Below are 19782 nucleotides of genomic sequence, written 5' to 3' on the forward strand. Positions count from 1 at the left end.
GGCACGAGAGCACGCAGCCGGCAGGGGAGGAGCCACGCGCCGACCGCGGACGGCGACGAGTGCAACGGTTCCAGTTTTGACGAAAACCGGGAGCGACCAGCCTTCTTGTCCTATACTCCCTTCTCAGTTATCACGGTCACGGATCTGATCGGATCCGACGCGGAATTTGCCACGACCAACCTAAGGCCTCGCGAAACTTTTTGATTTCGCTAGCACTTTTGTTGTACGTAGCAAATATTGTTTAATTATAGACTGACTAGGGTTAAAAGATTTATCTCACGATTTACAGATAAAATGTATAATTAGTTTTTATTTTCGTCTATATTTAATGTTTCATGCATGTGTCGCAAAATTCAATGTGATGAGGAATCTTATAAAAATTTGAGAACTAAATAAGGCCTAAACCGAACATTTGCTCTACTTGTTGGGTCTTTTAAAAAAAATTGTAAAATAAATATAGTAGCCCTTTATTTGTATTTGATAAATATTATTCAATTATAAACTAACTGGACTTAAAAAATTCATCTTATAAATTAAAGACAAACCGTGCAATTAGTTTTTTATTTATATTTAATGTTCTATGCATATATCGCACGATTCGATGTAACAGGAAATTTGAAAAATTTTGCAAAAAAAATTCAAAACTAAACAAGACCTTGATCTTTTCATGAATCGGGCAAGTCTCTTGGCTTTGTTCATAGTTAAACGGATTACAAGAATTGATTATAAAAAGAAAAATGTTTTTCAACCACTAATTGAACTATCATCAAAGTTTATTTACGAATAGGAAGACGTTTTTAACCACTGATTGAACTATCATCAAAGTTCATTTTCGAATGAGAACCGAGCAAGCTCGGGTGGCTAGCGTAGCCAGGTGTGCTTGGTGTCGGCGCAAGTTCGATTCTCAGAATTATCGGGATTTATTCTCAATATATAGTTTGTAGTATTGTGTTGTAGAGTTATGGATGGTCTCGTTGCTCTTTTCGAAAGAGCTCTCTTCTAATCTGTGTATAATTGTACATTTAGTTGCGCCATAAACAGATACACCTAGATGAGATGCTTCAAAACAAGTTTATTTTTGACTACCAAATCCAAAAAAACAACATATTTAATGTACATAATATCTTTCCTCTTTTAACTAAAATGTAGAGTTCCTACAATAAATTTAGAAAGAAACACAAAAGAAGGAATCTTTGACCACTCAAGTATCAAAATCATTCGTATTTGACCGTCTGAGAATTTTGAAGGTGGTTTTCTTTAGTATAGGCGTCAAATGATAATAGAAAACCATTAGGTTTTTCATCCTTGCAGTCCTCGACTAAGGCCAATGTAGCATGCGGCCCACCATAAGGTCCTCATGCTATGCATATCACATCCTCAATCATTGTGTCTAGACTTTTCTATCTAGCATACTGAAATCCACTAGGAGGTGATGGCGATATAGTGTGGAAGAGCAAGATAGAAGAGAGAAGAGGAATGAAACAAAAGAGGAAGAGAAAGAGACTAAAATCAGATAATGAGGATATTGGATTATAAAAATCCCCGCCCAATCCAAACTGGGATCTAACTTACTGAAAGTGCATTTTAAGTCTTAAGTGGATTTTGGTGGATTCAATGACAACACGGTTAAGGGACTAACAATATTCATGATACTTGTAGGTCGTTATATGTTGAATTCATATTGTCACGACCCAACGGTTGTTCTAAATAAAACTTTTTCAAAAACCTCTTTAATGACCTTGCACAGGCCCTCTAAAGCAAGGAACTTTCTCGTCACCTCTTCAAAGAACCCTATTGATTTTCACTAGGCTAAGGACTCAAAATTCGCTAATAACCCTATCATACCCTCCTAACCAACCTAAGATAGTTGGCATCTAGTAGGAGCACAGCGTCACAATACATCTTAACAATACATCTATATGGTATATTTGCTAGTGATAAATAAAGAGGAAGATGAAAGGAAAACACAAAAAAAGAAAAACATGCACTTAAAAAGAGCCTACCTTCAACGCCATATAGTAGAAAAAAGATAACAACTTGAAAAATATAAAAGGAGGATAAAATGAGGAAAATAGGAAACTAAAGAAAGAAGAAAAGGAGAAACTCAAAATACGAAAATATGCACTAAAAGAAAATGCCTCCAACACCATTAATAGAAAAATGAAAATAATGCGAAAAATAAACATGCACTAAAACACACATAGGGAAAAATAAATTTAAAATAAACAAAGAGACATGAGGAAAACTAGGAATTAAAATACATAAAAAGGGGACAAAAGGAATCTAGGAATTAGAAAACATCAAAAAAGGAAGGGAAAGAGCATATAGGAATTAGAAAACACCATTAATAGAAAAATAGAAATAATGCGACAAATAAACATGCACTAAAAATGAAAAAACATAGAAAAAATAACCTTAAAATAAACAAAGAGAAAGGGGGGAATCCAGGAATTAGAAAACATAAAAAAAAAGAAAAAAAGGAAGCTAGGAATCAAAAAAAGAATAAAAGAAGGGAAAAAAAGGGAATCCACATTTAAAAAAGGAATCCAGGAATTATAAAACATTAAAGAGGAAGGAAAAAGAAACTAGAAATCATTAAAAAAGGGAATCTAGGAATTAGAAAACATAAAAAAGGGGGAAAAGGAGCAAAGGGAATGTCTACCGGTTCATTCGGTCATTTAATAGTCTGCCAACAACTGAGTGTGGATGACACATGAAATAGCTGATGCCCCTTATAACAAGAATTGTATGTTGCAGCAGCTTCCAACATGCAAAATTTGGTCCATCGAGTTTTATTGTAACAATTTCTGAATTTTGCAGTCATGTTGTATTTGTGTGCCGGTTGGCCAGGTTGTTCCATGTTGGACTCACGGGCTTTATGAGGCCCAGTTTTCGTTAGGCCCGATGTTGTTCCATGTTTTACGAGTGAAAGGGCCTACGTTCCAGACATATGAACATACGTGCCAAAAAAAGCTTCTTTAGTGTAGCAAAAAGAAATATTTGTTCCGTGACAAATGCAGTTGCAAATTAGGATTTGCTAAAAAAAGTTGCAAATTAGGAGACAAAATCAACGCTTAACCACAACAACAAAAAAAAATATATAAAAACAAAATCAACAGAAAAACTGAAATAAACCAACTTAGGGCCAAAAAAATAAAAATAGGATAAACAATAAGCTGCCAACTAGGAATCAAACAAAAAAAAATAAATAGCTGGGCCAAACTATTAAATAACAAATAACACCAAATAAATTAGGATCTTGAAGCCAAAAACACAATTGGAACCAAATAGTACGATGACAACTTGAAAAAAAATAAAAAAGGAGGATAAAATGAGGAAACATAAAACTAATAATTTGAAACTAAAGAAAGAAGAAAATGAGAAACTCAAAATACAAAAATATGCACTAAAAAGAAAAGGCCTCCAACACCATTAATAGAAAAAATGAAAAAAAAAGGAAAAAAATGAACATGCACTAAAAATAAAAAAATATAGGAAAAAGAAAATAACTTTAGAATAAACAAAGAGAAATTAGAAAACATAAAAAGGGGGAAAGAATCTAGGAATTAGAAAACACTAAAAAGGGGGGAAAGGGGAATCCAGGAATTAGAAAACACCACTAATAGAAAAATGGAAATAAGGCGAAAACAAACATGCACTAAAAATAAAAAAGCAGATCAAAAGAAAATAACTTTAAGATAAACAAAGAGAAAGCAGGGAATCCAGAAATTAGAAAACATAAAAAAAGAAAAAAATTGGGAATCTAGGAATTAGAAAACATAAAAAGGGGAGAAAAGGAGCAAAGGAAATGTCTACCGGTCCTTCGGTTATTTAAAAGTGTGCCAACAATTGAGTGTGGACGATACACGAAATAGCTGACACCCTATATAACAAGAATTGTGTTTCAGCAGCATCCAACACACAAAACTTGGTCCATCTACTCGTCAAAAAAAAAAAACTTGGTCCATCGGATTTTAATCTGACGATTTCTGAATTTTGCAGTCATGTATACACAAAACTCAGGTTGTTCCATGTTGGACTCGCGGGCTTTACGAGGCTCTGTTTTCGTTAGACCCGATGTTGTTCCATGTTTTACAAGTGAATGTGGGCCTACCTTCCAAACATATGAACATACGTGCCAAAAAAGAGCTTCTCTAGTGCATCTGAACAGCAAAAAAAAAATTTGTTCCATGACCAATGCAATTGCAAATTAGAATTTGCTCAAAAAAAATTTATAAATTAGGAGACAAAAACAACGCTTAACCGCAACAAAAAAAAACAACAAATAAATTAGGAACTGCCTGCTAGTGAACGTCATGAGATGACGCTCACGCAAAATCTGACGGCCATTAATTCGTGCGAGAACACATTCGGTTGATTGTTAGCTTTCCCCATTGGGAAAAGACCTTTGAAAAAGGAATCCAGGAATTAGCAAACATAAAAAAAGGAAAAAAGAGCAAAGGAAAAAAAGAAATTAAAAAATCTAAACAAAGAAATCCATGAATTAGAAAACATAATAAAGGGGACAAAAGAGCAAACATTAAAAAGGAAAAAAAGGGAGTAAATGACAAAAAAGGAATTAAAATCTTTTTTTAAAAAAGAATCCAGGAATTAGAAAACATAAACAAGAGAAAAAAGAGCAAAAGTTCAAAAAATACGCTAGAGGGAGGGCTTGAACCTCCGATCTTAAAAAAATCTAAACAAAGAAATCCATGAATTAGAAAACACAATAAAGGGGAAAAAGAACAATCATTAAAAAGGAAAAAAGGAGTAAAGGACAAAAAATGAATTAAATTTTTTTTTCTAAAAAGAATCCAGGAATTAGAAAACATAAAAAAGAGAAAAAAGAGCAAAAGTTCGAAAAATACGCTAAAGGGAGGGCTTGAACCTCCGACCTTGTGGTTAACAGCCACACGCTCTAACCAACTGAGCTACTCCAGCTGTGATGGCTATAATATTTTAATATTCTATAAGTATTGTGTATGCCAAAGATCAAACTGTTTGTTTGATATTGTCAGGATCACATTAAATATGTGATGCCAACGAACAAGATGAAAAAAGATAACAATCAATGAATCAGACATCAGAGTCGAATTACTGCATTCTCTAAATATGAACCTTTCAAGCCATGAAATAAAGTGAAACAGACTGATCATTTAGAACAGTTTACATAACTCCCGATAAGCAGATCGTGCTCAAATCTAACTAAAAATAAATAGCACAGCTGCACCCCAGCCATGGCACCCTATTATTTCAAGTGCTGTTGCTAGAAGACACTAGTATATTATTTCCATTTATCAAAAGTCGTGCTGCCAAGATTTCTCTCAAGGGTCCAATTTCTTCGCCAATTATCGACTGCTCTTTTCACTGTGCCCCTGGCCTCCAAGATCTCCGCATCTGTGAATTTGTGCTCCACAATCCCTATTGGACCTGGCTGGAGAACGTGGATTACAGTCTCAACATCTTGCTCCACCTGCCTGAGACAGCATCAAGCAAAAAAATGAAAACATAACCCCATATCATTTTCAATGAAATTATGGACACACAGAAATGAAGTATCTATCATATTGCTTAAAAGTTAAAAGATACCTGATAAGTTGGGGTAGTCTTTGAGGCAACAGTCTCAGGAAAGACATCAAGCTAATCTGTATAACCATGAAGAAGAAGAAGATTACCCAACTCTGATGAATAAGCAGAAAATAATATGACACAGTTTCCCATTCATAGTGTAACACAAGTGTAGAAGGGAATAGAATGGAGGGAATCACCGCACACCCATTGTGGGTGGGGAGCCTTTCATATATATAGCCAATAGGCATGCATGGAAGTTACATACATGGGAAGCTATTCCCTGTACAAGGAAACAATCCTAGGCTATAAATAGAAACAATCCTAGGCTATACATGGCAGCTAGCCTATCTAGGGGATTGCCAATCAATCTCTAATTAATCCTGATATATACAACCTAATACCCGCCCGCAGTCGTAGCGGAAGCATCTCGGACGCATAGACTGGTCCGAAAGTCAGTGAAGAGTTGGACGGGCAGACCCTTGGTCATGATGTCGTCGAACTGGTATGCAGATGGGACATGGAGAACACGGAACTGTCCCAGAGCTACCTTCTCGCGGACGAAGTGGATGTCAATCTCGATGTGCTTCGTGCGGCGGTGGTGTACTGGGTTGGCAGCCATGTAGACAGTGCTCACATTGTCACAGTAGACAACCGTCGCAAGCGGGATGGAGATGTGGAGCTCCTGCAGTAGCTGACGAAGCCAGCAACACTCAGCAACAACATGGGCTACTGCACGATACTCCGCTTCGGCACTAGAGCGAGACACGGTCGTCTGACGCTTGGAAGACCAAGACACCAGGTTGTCGCCGAGGTAGACGCAGAAGCCGGAGGTGGAGCGGCGTGTGTCTGGGCAGCCAGCCCAGTCAGCGTCGGAGTAGGCTGTGAGCTGATTGACAGCACCGGAGCCCAAATGCAGACCTGCGGACAGAGAACCCTTGACATAGCGCAGGATGCGCTTGATTAGCGCAAAGTGCGGTTCGCGAGGGTCATGCATGAAGAGGCAGACCTGCTGGACAGCAAAGGCTAGGTCCGGCCTCGTCAGGGTGAGGTATTGGAGGGCACCAGCGAGGCTCCTGTACTCCGAGGGGTTGGTGACTAGAGCGCCCTCGGAGGCGGACAGCTTGTTCCGAGCTTCCACCGGAGTAGCTGTCGGGTGGCATTCAGACATGCCAGCACGCTGGAGGAGGTCAACGGCGTACTGTCGCTGAGAAAGGAACAATCCACTGTTGTCCCGTGTCACCGAGATGCCGAGGAAGTGGTGGAGGTCACCAAGGTCTGTCATGGCGAACTCCGAGGAGAGGCTGGAGATGGCGTGCTGGAGAAGAGCCGGTGACGACGCGGTGACGATGATGTCATCGACGTAGAGAAGGAGATAGGCCATGTCGTTGCCAGCCTTGTAGACGAACAGGGAGGCATCCGATTTGGATGGGGTGAAGCCGATGCTGCAAATGAAGTTGGAGAAGCGCTGGTTCCAAGCTCGCGGTGCCTGCTTAAGCCCATATAAGGACTTCTGCAGCAAGCAAACAAAGTTAGGTGCAGCGGGGTCGATGAAGCCTTTTGGCTGCTCGCAGTAGACCGTCTCCTCGAGGTTGCCATGGAGGAAGGCATTCTTCACGTCGAGCTGGCGTATGGGCCAGTCTCGAGACACAGCAATGCTGAGGACGGTGCGGATCGTGGCCGGTTTGACGACCGGGCTGAACGTCTCGTCGTAGTCGACGCCGGCCTCCTGAGAGAAACCACGAACAACCCAACGCGCCTTGTGCCGGGCGAGGGAGCCGTCGGAGTTGAGCTTGTGTTTGAACAGCCACTTGCCAGTGACGATGTTCGCACCTGGTGGCCGAGGTACAAGGCGCCAAGTGCCGTTGTCGATCAGCGCCTTGTACTCCTCTGCCATCGCAGCGCGCCAATTAGGATCTGCGAGGGCGCTGCGATAGTTTGTGGGGGTGGGCGAGGCGACGGAGGCGGTGAAGCCGAATCGCTGGACTTGGCGAAGGGAGCCGGTCTGTGAGCGCGTCACAGGCCGGGTCGCTGGAGCAGGTGGCAGTGCTGGTGGTGCCGCTGGATCTGCAGCAGGCTGGGTCGCTGGAGCAGGTGGCGGTGCTGGTGGTGCCACTGGTTCTGCAGCAGGGGCCACGGAGGCAGCCGGAGCTGCAGCCTCGGTGGTCAGAGGACGGGCTCGGCGGCTGAAGACGATGCCGAAGCGGTGGCCGCCCAGCTGTGGCCCGCCCGCAGGAGCAGCCGGCCGCCCCTGGCCGCCCGGCTGTGGCCCGTCCGCAGGAGGGGCAGCTGGAGTGTGCCCGCCCGCAGGGGTGGCCAGGGGGCCGAGCTGTAGTATGGCCGGGTCCAGGAGCGTCGGGAGCACATCCTCGCTGCTGTCAGCGAGCGGCGGAGAAGTGCTCGCTGGTGTCGTCGAGGAGGAGAGTCCCTGCATCAGAAAGTCAAGTGACAACGGCATGGAAGCCGCCGATGATGTTGCCGAGAATGGAAAACACAGACTCGTCGAAAACGACATGACGGGAGATGATAATGCGGCGAGTGGCCATGTCAAGACAGCGGTAGCCCTTGTGGGAGGATGGGTAACCGAGGAAGACACAAGGTGTGGACCGAGGTGCGAGTTTGTGGGGGGTTGTGGCAGTAAGGTTTGGATAGCAGAGACACCCGAAGACGCGAAGGGAGGAGTAATCTGGGAGGGTGCCGTGAAGGATTTGGTGAGGTATTTGGTTGCGGATGGAGGAGGATGGGCGCTTGTTTAGGAGGAAGGTGGCTGTTGAGAGGGCCTCAGCCCAGTAGGGAGGTGGCATGGATGCGTGGAGGAGCATGGTGCGGATGGTGTTGTTGGTGGTGCGGAGCATGCGTTCAGCCTTGCCGTTTTGTTGTGAGGTATAAGGGCAGGAAAGCCGTAGGGTGATCCCATGGGCAGTGAGGAAAGAGGTGGTGGCGTGGTTAACAAACTCGGTTCCATTATCTGCCTGAAAGGATTTAGGTGTGCTGCCAAACTGTGTCTGAGCGTATGCTATAAACTCAACAATGTGGCGGTGCACCTCAGATTTGTGGCGAAGCGGAAAGGACCAGCAGTAATGAGAAAAATCATCTAGGAGGACAAGATAATATTTAAAACCAGAGTTGCTAAGTACAGGGGATGTCCACACATCACAGTGAAGTAAATCAAAGGGAGCAGTGGTTACAGAAGTGGAGTGACTAAATGGAAGTCGCACATGTTTGCCAAGTTTACAGGCATGGCAGAGGCAAGACGAGCTCTTATTGTAGGAAATGACCGACATGCTCCGTAGAGTGGCGAGGCTGGATGGACCGGGGTGGCCGAGGCGGTGGTGCCACAGGGAAGACGTGGTGGCGAGGCTGCAGGAGTGAGCTGATGTGGAGGGGTAGGTGTAGAGGTCGCCACCACTATTGCAGCGAAGAGTCACGCGCCCCGTCTGTTGGTCCTTGACAGAAAAGCCACAAGCGTCAAATTCAATTGAACAAGCATTGTCACGGGTGAATTGACGAACAGAAAGGAGGTTGCGCACCAGAGCAGGGGCAACCAGAACATTGTTAAGGTGGAAAATAGAGTTTGGGGAAGAGAGTGTGGATGTGCCACTGCAGGTGACAGGGATGGTGGTGCCATTGCCAACTGTTATACCGGAGGACGGAGGGGGGAGACGGGAGAGGAGTATACCATCCGACGATGACATGTGGGCTGTCGCGCCGGTGTCGAGGACCCAGGGAGAAGGCCCCTGGAGGGACATCTGGTTCAGGGCAGTGACGAGGCCGGCCTGATCCCAGCCACCATGTTGCTGCGGAGATGGTGCGGAGGTGTCGGAGAACTGGGCAGGGGCGAACGCAGTGTGCGCCTGGGCCTGAGGGAAGGTGCCGAGGACCCCAGGGCCGCGCCAGGCCTGGTTTGTCGCTGGCGGCTGCGGGCGCCAGGGCTGCTGGTGCACCCCGGCGGTCCAAGGAGGGTAGCAGTACCAAGGGGCCGCCGGTGCAGGCGACCTGTGCCCGCCACCGCTGCTGGAGCCGCCGCTGCCCTTGCCCTTCTTCTTCCAGCGACCATTGCCGCTGCCCTGACCGCCGCCGTTGCTGGAACTGCCGCCGTAGCCGCCCTGTCGACCGGCGATGGGGCCGCCGCCGGTGGTGCTGGTGCGGCAGCCGGTACCACACGCAGCGTGAAATGCTGTCTGGGCCGCAACGGTGCCCTCGTTGGAGAGGCGGAGCTCCTTCAGCACGAGCTTCTCGCGAGTGGTGGCGAAGTCCGGCAGCGGGTGCGAGTCGGCGATGTTGTCGGCGGTGCTGGCAAAGCGGGGATTGAGGCCGCGGAGGAAGTTGAGGACGAGCTCTGAGTCGGTGATGGTGCGCCCGACATCGCGGAGCGCGTCGGCGGTGGCCTTCATCCGCTGCGCGTAGTCGTTGATGGAGGAATCGCCCTACGTCATGGAGTGAAACTCGTGACCCAAGAAGATGGCACGCGGGGCCTTGTTGGCCTCGAAGAGGCGCCTGATGGCGACCCAAAGCTCGCGCGCAGTCTGGTTCGGCGCCGCAGCCAGGCCGATGACGTCTGGCCCGACAGAACCGAGCAGCCAGCTGCGGACGCAGGCGTCAGCAATGGCCCAAGCAGGATCGACAGGTCTGGCCGCCTCTGTGCCGTCGACGTGTGGAAGGAGACCGAATTTCCCGCAGAGAGAGGTGAAGAACGGTTCCCACTGATTGAAGTTGGGCTTCATCAGTTCAAGGGTCACCGGGATGTGGTTTTTGACGTTGATAGTCGCATAGGGGGCGACGAACACAGCAGGAGCAGGGAGGGTGTGCATGCTGCTCGAGGAGCTGGAGGACGTGGTGGAGCTGGAGGCAGAATCGGTCATGGCGACCTAGGAGGGGGGGGGGGGGGGCAACGCAGCAGGGAGGGCTGGTGCGATGGGAGGGAGAGGACCTAAAAATAGCTTGATACCATGTAGAAGGGAATAGAATGGAGGGAATCACCGCACACCCATTGTGGGTGGGGAGCCTTTCATATATATAGCCAATAGGCATGCATGGAAGTTACATACATGGGAAGCTATTCCCTGTACAAGGAAACAATCCTAGGCTATAAATAGAAACAATCCTAGGCTATACATGGCAGCTAGCCTATCTAGGGGATTGCCAATCAATCTCTAATTGATCCTGATATATACATACATATCCTAATAACAAGTACATAACAGTATTTCTTTTTCAGAAACGAGAGGAGTTCCCTAATGCAGCTACTGAATAAACTGAATTTTGGCTGTTGAATTATCTATCCGACCTATGACCATGTCCAAATCGAGACAAACACTGTATTCTGAAAGCAGATAAGCTGATTAGAGAACAATTGATTACTCTTAGCCCCAGCGATCAGAGGTTAGTACCTCTTAGGAAAGTCCACTAGAGCCAATAAAGTTACTTAGGAGTTCTGGTTCTAAACGACATCTGTGTTCACCGGCTTCAGATCAGACTACACATGGACTCCCTGAGGAATTTGTTTGTTTCCCTAATTTCATGATGAGGGATTAATCAATATGGACCTCGTAGAGGCCAAGGCCCCTCCAGTTCCCTAAAAAAACCAACATGGACCTCTGTCATGTGAGGCCACCAATACACTTGCCGGGACGCACCAGGAACGCGCGAGGTACAGGGAGCGCCGTAGGCGCATGGTGACCACCATGCACTGGTGAGTGGCAGGAAAAGGTCCAGCATTGCATGGTGACCGCGTCCAGCTGGGGGATTAGTAGCAGCAAAAGGCTGTCCTCAATTTGGGCTGCATGGTGACCAGTTCAGCCAGGGGATTAGTTGCAGCAAAAGACTGTCCTCAATTTGAGGAGTCTTTCCATCTTAGTTGACTAGGAGGCTGGGCGTCTATTTATCTCTTGTATTCGAAACAATTGAGAATTACTAAGCAACGACAGTTAATTTTCCAATCTCCCTCTTTCTCTCAATCTCACCCTCTTCACCATTGGGCGTTCAGGGGAACAGCCCCACGCCGTTATCAACCAAGACTACGAGCTACGTAGTCGAGGGCCAGCTACTCTGAATCCCGACGCCCTTGACAACTTGGTGGCCCCACATGACATCTCTCCCCCCCTCGACGAGCAGCTCGTCCTCGAGATGTCGACACTTTCATTGAGCGTCATCCTGCCTCCCAGTCCCAGCTCGAGGACGAGCTCCTTGTCGAGGGGGAAGAGATATCATGTGGGGCCACCAGTACACTCATCGGGGACGCACCAGGGATACGCGACGTCAAGTGCCGCATGGTGACCACTCCAGCCGTGGTGACCACGTCCAGTGAGGGGGTTGAGTGGTTCCCTTCACCCCACGTCGCAGCCTGTGCTCACTCGCTAACCGAGCAATGATTTTGTCATCTACTTATGTGCGCCTATCCCTAAAAGTCTACCACATTGCCAGGAAACCCGCCTCTCCTCTCCCAACAAACCCAGCACGGTTATCCTCATCGCTGATGATAGGACATAGGACTGCATTGCCAAGCTGCCATCTGTGTGTGTCAACAAGATCCTATTGCTAAGCCACCACCAGCCGGCTGCCATCATCGCGATCGAAGTTGGAACCCATCACAAAGTCATAGTCCACCCAAATACCATAGCCCAATTTCACGTGGAGATAGATTTCTACACTATTCTTGCATCTGCATGGTCACAGCTCCTGCTTTGAACCCTTGACTCTGCCATCCTCCGGCATCAGAAGGCAGCAGTGTGTCTTGAAACGTTCCTGTGGTAAAAGGAGATGCCTGAAAAAGAACGCAAGAAGCTCGATAGGACTCAAGTCCCTTTTTTTCAACAGAGGGGTTCCTTAGCTGTGATGAAAATGCCAAGCATTCATGTAAATGAATTCTTGAAGTTGGTTTAGTGATGATCTGAAATTGTTTTTGTTCCTCAGCATTGTTCGTTGGTATTTAGAAATGTGCATGCAGCAGATTACATAGTATCAAATTTACCTCAGAAATTAATTTTCTTTCTGCACATGTATTTTTAGCAGACTAGCAGTTAATTGCAGAAAAATAGTGCAATTGTTGGTTTGTTTGTGCCCTCTCTAATTACTCTACTGGTGCAGAACTTATTTAATTGACAAAGGAGGTACCCAGATCGGCCTTTCTCTGAATATAGTTGGTTAACCCTAAAATTTGAATAAGACTGTAGTTGTCCATTCCTTTCAATGGCCACCCACATTTCTCAAAATAATCTGTTTCTCACAGTTGAATACTATTATATGCTCCAGATAACTCTTAGGTGGATCTCCCACAAAATGGGGAGGGGGAGGTGTCATGTTCAAACAAGTCTACACTAGGCGCCATAGGGCCCGAGATGTGCGCAGGGCCCAGGAACGCGCGGCTGTGCGCGCGGCCAGCAGCCAGGGGGCGCCCTCCAGCAGTGGCTAGGAGGGAAAGTAGGAAATATATTAGCTATTTTGGTTAGTCCTTAATTAGTGGAGTTTGTTACTCCTTTTGGTTGAGCCGGAGGCTACATATATCTTGTAACCAGACACTTGGCAATCAAGAAAGAATTACCATCTAATCTCTCTCCCTCTCTTCTACCTAAGCCGGCGGCTGGGGGCATAACCCACCGACGAGGAGCGGCGGCAAGGGGGTATAACCCTGCCGGCCACCACGGACAGCGGCTACGACCTACGTAGCCGAGGTCCTCCTACCCTGGGGCTCACTGCCCTTGACAACCTGGTATCCGAGAGCCGTCGATCCTCTTCCTCCCACCACTCCCAGCCCTCCATAGCCGCCTCACCACCCTTCCAGCCACCACCACCATCCCCTTCTTCTCCGTCCACAGCCACGTCCGCGTTGCCAAACATGGGTGACGCCAATCAGCCCACCATGGCCGACATGATGCAGATGCTCCAGACCCTGACCACCAACATGTCCAAGATGCAATCCGACATGGCGGGCGTGCAGGCAAAGCTCAGCTCGACGTCCGAGTCCAGCAACCACCACGACGGCCAGCATCACACGGATCGCCCCCCGCGGTTCCAGAAGATGGATTTTCCGCGCTACGACGGTAAATCCGACCCACTGATTTTCATTAATCGGTGTGAGTCGTATTTTCGCCAGCAACGCACCAAGCCGGAGGAGAAGGTGTGGATGGCGTCATACAATCTGGAGGACGTGGCCCAACTGTGGTTCATCCAACTCCAGGAGGACGAGGGCACGCCGCCATGGGGGCGCTTCAAGGAGCTCCTGAACCTTCGCTTTGGCCCGGTGCTGCGGTCCGCTCCGCTGTTCGAGCTCTCCGAGTGCCGCCGCACGGGGTCGGTCGAGGAGTACTCCAACCGCTTCCAGGCGCTCCTCCCTCGCGCGGGCCGCCTCGAGGAGGGCCAGCGGGTGCAGCTCTACACCGGCGGGTTGCTGCCACCGCTCAGCCACCAAGTGCGCATCCACGCGCCCGAAACACTGGCGGCGGCCATGAGCTTGGCGCGGGCCCTGGAACTCGTCGAACTGGATCGCCTCAACTCCACCCACGTCAAGACTGTGCCGCGCGCGCCAGGGCCACCGCCTGCACAGCGCCCAGGCGTCCTGGCGGCCCTACCAGCGCCCCTACCAGCGCCCGTCGCCCCGGCCCCAGCACTCCAGGCGCTGCCAGCTCCCCAGGCGCAACCCCTGGCCCTACCGGCGCCACCACCAAAGACCGGGGGCAAGCGCCTCTCCATGGAGGAGCAGGCAGAACGGCGTAAACTCGGGCTTTGCTACAACTGCAATGAGCCCTACTCCCGCGGCCACAACAGAGTATGCCGCCGCATCTTCTACATCGACGGGGTCGTGCTGGATGAGGAGGTACCCGAGGAGGAGGCGCCGGTCTACTCTCTACACGCCGTCGCCGGCGTCCCTGTGTGCGGCACCCTCCAGCTTGAGGTGCAGGTGGGCGCGGCCACACTGCTCGCCCTTATCGACACGGGCTCAACCCACTGCTTCATCGGCGAAGCAGCCGCGCAGCGGGCTGGCCTGCCGGTCGAGCCTCGGCCTCGGCTCACGGCGACCGTGGCCAATGGCGAACGCATCTCCTGTCCGGGCGTTCTGCGCCAAGCGCCCATTGTCATCGACAGCCGGGCGTTCGCGGTCGACTTATACATCATGCCCCTGGCCGGATATGACTTGGTGCTAGGCAACCAGTGGCTGGCGACTTTGGGCGATATTATCTGGAATGTGGCTGCAGGGACCATGGCGTTCAAAATGGCAGACCAGCAGGTCTGCTGGCGCAGCGTCGCTCCACCAACACCACCGCGCCTCCACTCTACTTCAGTGGCCGAGCCCCTCCTGGAGGAGCTGCTCGCCGCGTTCGCCGACGTGTTTGCGGAGCCGCGGGGCCTTCCTCCAGCGCGTGGCCGCGCACACCGCATCCTCCTCAAGCCCGGCACCGAGCCGGTGGCAGTGCGGCCCTACCGGTACCCGGCCGCCCACAGGACGGAGCTGGAGCAGCAGTGCGCGACCATGATCGCGAACGACATCGTCCGGCGCAGCGACTCCGCCTTCTCGTCGCCGGTCCTCCTCGTCAAGAAGCCGGACGCCTCCTGGAGATTCTGCGTCGACTACCGCGCCCTCAACGCGGTCACGGTGAAGGATGCGTTCCCTATCCCCGTCGTCGACGAGCTTTTGGATGAGCTCCACGGCGCCAAGTACTTCACCAAGCTCGACTTGCGCTCGGGGTACCACCAAGTGCGCATGAGGCCGGAGGACGTACACAAGACGGCGTTCCGCACCCACGACGGCCTATATGAGTTCCTGGTGATGCCGTTCGGCCTCTGCAACGCCCCGGCAACATTTCAGGCCCTCATGAACGACGTCTTGAGGCCTTTCCTCCGCCGGTTTGTCCTTGTTTTCTTTGATGATATTTTGATCTACAGCAAGTCCTGGGCCGACCACCTCCGACACCTCCGGGCCGTCCTCAGCGAGCTCCGTCAGCACACCCTCTTCGTCAAACGCTCCAAGTGTGCTTTCGGGGTCGCCTCGGTCGCTTACCTCGGCCACACGATCTCGGCGGCAGGGGTGGCCATGGACTCCTCCAAGGTACAGGCCATTCACGACTGGCCGGTACCTCGCTCCGCACGGGCGGTGCGCGGCTTCCTGGGGCTTGCGGGCTACTACCGCAAGTTCATCCACAACTACGGCTCCATCGCCGCGCCGCTCACCGCGCTCCTCAAGAAGGAGGGCTTCACCTGGGGTCCTGAGGCTACTTCGGCTTTCCTCGCCCTGAAGGAGGCAGTCACCTCGGCACCGGTGCTCGCTATGCCGGACTTCACCAAGCCATTCGTCGTCGAGTGCGACGCATCGTCCCACGGGTTTGGTGCTGTCCTCATCCAGGAGGGACATCCCATCGCCTTCTTCAGCCGGCCGGTCGCACCACGACATCACGCCCTGGCAGCATATGAGCGGGAGCTCATTGGCTTGGTCCAGGCGGTGCGTCACTGGCGTCCATACCTCTGGGGGCGCCGTTTCACCGTTCGGACAGATCACTACAGCTTGAAATACCTCCTGGACCAGCGCCTGGCCACCATTCCCCAACACCATTGGGTTGGCAAGCTGCTGGGATTCGACTTCTCCGTCGAATACAAGCCGGGGGCAACGAAAGCGGTCGCCGACGCGCTGTCCAGGCGTGACACAGTGGAGGGCGAGCTGCTGGCCCTCTCCTCTCCGCGCTTCGATTTCATCGCCAAGCTCCGGCAAGCTCAGCTGGAACACCCGGCCCTTGTTGCTCTCCAGGAGGAGCTCACAGCGGGCACCAAAACAGCCCCCTGGGCGCTGGTGGACGGCATGGTGCAGTTTGCTGGGCGGCTGTACATCCCCGCTGACTCCCCGCTGCTCCAGGAGATCGTGGGGGCCATACATGAGGATGGCCATGAAGGCGTACAGCGGACGCTCCACAGGCTGCGCCACGATTTCCATTTTCCTAACATGAAGCAAGTTGTGCAGGACCGGGTGCGTACATGTGAAGTCTGTCAACGCTACAAGTCTGAGCACCAACACCCTGCGGGCCTCCTCCTTCCTCTGCCGGTTCCCCAGGGTGTGTGGACTGATGTCGCGCTCGACTTTGTGGAGGCGCTGCCACGAGTCCGCGGCAAGTCGGTGATCCTCACCGTGGTGGATAGGTTCAGCAAGTACTGCCATTTTCTCCCGTTGGCACACCCGTACTCCGCTGAATCCGTCGCCCAGGCCTTCTTCAACGACATCGTCAGGCTCCATGGTGTCCCTCAGTCCATGGTCTCCGACCGGGACACGGTATTCACGTCGTCGTTCTGGCAGGAGCTGATGCGGTTGATGGGCACCAAGCTACAGATGACCTCGGCATTTCACCCCCAGTCCGACGGACAGTCCGAGTCGGCCAACCGCGTCATCATCATGTATCTGCGGTGCTTAGTGGGGGACAGGCCGCGCGAATGGCTTCGGTGGCTGCCATGGGCAGAGTACCTCTTCAACACGGCGTACCAGACATCTTTGCGGGACACTCCCTTCCGCATCGTCTACGGGCGTGATCCTCCCTCCATCCGCTCCTATGAACCTGGGGACACCAGGGTGCCGGCCGTTGCCAAGACCATGGAGGAGCGCGCGGCGTTCCTGGCGGACATCCGCTATCGCCTGGAGCAGGCACAGGCGTACCAGAAGCGCTTCTACGACCGCGCGCACCGAGAGGTCACCTATCAGGTGGGTGACTGGGCGCTGCTTCGACTCCGTCAGCGCACGGCGTCATCTCTACCTCAAGCTGTGGGCGGCAAGCTGAAGCCGCGCTTCTTCGGGCCATACCGCATCGTCGAAGTCATCAACGAGGTTGCTGTCCGACTGGAACTACCCCCTCGCGCCCGCATCCACAACGTGTTCCATGTGGGGCTGCTCAAGAAGTACCAGGGGACACCGCCGACTGCGCCCCCACAGCTGCCGCTACTTCACCATGGTGCCATTGATCCTGAGCCGGAGCGCGCGGTGCGGTACAGGCTGGCCCGGGGTGTGCATCAAGCCCTGGTTCAGTGGAAGGGAGCTTCAGCCGCGTCGGCCACCTGGGAGGACGTCGCCACACTCCGCTCCAAGTTTCCCCAATTCCAGCTCGAGGACGAGCTGGCTCTCGACGGGGAGGGAGATGTCATGTTCAAACAAGTCTACACTAGGCGCCATAGGGCCCGAGATGTGCGCAGGGCCCAGGAACGCGCGGCTGTGCGCGCGGCCAGCAGCCAGGGGGCGCCCTCCAGCAGTGGCTAGGAGGGAAAGTAGGAAATATATTAGCTATTTTGGTTAGTCCTTAATTAGTGGAGTTTGTTACTCCTTTTGGTTGAGCCGGAGGCTACATATATCTTGTAACCAGACACTTGGCAATCAAGAAAGAATTACCATCTAATCTCTCTCCCTCTCTTCTACCTAAGCCGGCGGCTGGGGGCATAACCCACCGACGAGGAGCGGCGGCAAGGGGGTATAACCCTGCCGGCCACCACGGACAGCGGCTACGACCTACGTAGCCGAGGTCCTCCTACCCTGGGGCTCACTGCCCTTGACAGGAGGAAAATACTATATCATGATCAAATGAAGGAGCAATCAACTTCATTTTTTATGAAGGCAAATGATATTATAGAGAAGTTTCACCTTTGCTCATGGGATTAGTTATTTCTGCGTTTCAGCTCTTTCTTTTAATGCAAACTTTGGTGCAGTGACGATATGTGTGGTGCTAATGTATGTTAGAACAGGTGCCAGTAGGTTTGTTGCAAGGAGTTCTGCTTTGAGCAACACTGACAAGGTTTGCAATTGCAAATTTGTTGATATCTTAGATATCTAGTTGCTTTGTCATGTAACAAAACTTATTTTATAGAGCATATATGTTTTTGGATCTGGATTGTAAGCTTCCAGTTTGTCTAGGCGCTGGGGTTTCAGCAAGCAAATTGATGAGGATGGTCTAACAGTCATATGCTAACAGAATACATGGATGTTGATAAATCATTTGCATATAAACATATATTAAGAGGTGATAGCTTTAAGGTTAGTTCCTCTTGTCATATTATCTGCAGCCATTTTACAGTTTAGAAAGGGCTCAAATCGGTGGTATATTCAAGAACCAAGAATAACGTCCACGTCTTTTGAAGTGTGTTATTCCTGACTCTCTTAGCAATGGAGGCAGTGGCTTTCGTTGGCTGAGTTTTGCTACAAACTTGTCATACCACACTTCTCTTGCTTGCCTCCCTTTAAAGCATAGTATGGTTATTAACCTCTTATGGAATTCTACCTGGACTACCTCCTGACTTGGCCCTTCAGTCACTGATGTGTTGCAGACAAGAGCAGCCTACCCTGAATTACTCAAGCAGCATCTAGCAACAGCTCAAAACCATATGAAAGTCAAGGCTGAGTGGCTGACAAGCACAGAGTGGAAAGGAGTTTTCAGGTGGGGGACAAGATGCACTTGAAACTCCAACCATATACCCAAGCTTCTGAGGTGAATCAAACCTTTCCCAAGTTCTGTCACAAATTCTTTGGCCCTTATACTATATTGGAGAAGATCAGATCAGTAGTAGGGACGGAGCTAGAGAATGTACAAAGGGGAGCCAGCTAGTAATCAGCTTCTAAATAGAAGGGACCAAATACTAATCGTCAACTAATTTAGCTTGCAAATAAATATATACATAAGGGTTCAGATGAAGTATGAGGGGGCCATGGATCCCCCTAGTCCCCCTACTGTCTACGTCCCTAGTCAATAGAATAGCGTCTTGATCTTACTCCCAAAGCTCAAGTGCACAATGTCTTTCATTTGTCCCAGCACAAACAGGTTGTTCCAGATTACACTCCAGCTCTTCCTGACATGTTCAAGTCAGTCAATTTGAGCAGTGTGTATCTGCAACCAGAGACTGTCCTTGATCGGCATTTGGTAAGGAAGGTAATACTCCTGTTCCACAAGTTCTTGTGAAATGGAATCATTTTCCACCTGATGCAGCAACCTGGGAAGATTTCTACAGTATGCAAGCGTTTTCCAACTTCAGTTGCTTGGGGACAAGCAACATCTGCAGGCAGGGAAGGTGCCACTTATGCTATGTCTCCGGCCTGACGAAACTTAATGGCCTGCTTTAGACGCAGCTGCACACGCATTGACGAGGCGCGAAGCTACAGATTACAACGAGTTGAGAGCAGCGTGTATGGGGCCCAGAGGGCAGTGTAACATGTGGGCTTTATAGCCACAAGCCCACAACTTGTATCATATCAGCTAAAGCTAA

General features: G+C 50.1%; 1 non-coding gene across 1 annotated transcript; it reads right to left on the reverse strand.

Annotated features, from left to right (window-relative positions):
- Positions 4868-4941, reverse strand: TRNAN-GUU. Its single transcript has one exon. It is a non-coding gene; the product is annotated as a tRNA-Asn (tRNA).

This window comes from Sorghum bicolor, chromosome 9 (assembly GCF_000003195.3).
Source record: "Sorghum bicolor cultivar BTx623 chromosome 9, Sorghum_bicolor_NCBIv3, whole genome shotgun sequence".
In the NCBI taxonomy this organism is placed as follows: domain Eukaryota; kingdom Viridiplantae; phylum Streptophyta; class Magnoliopsida; order Poales; family Poaceae; genus Sorghum; species Sorghum bicolor.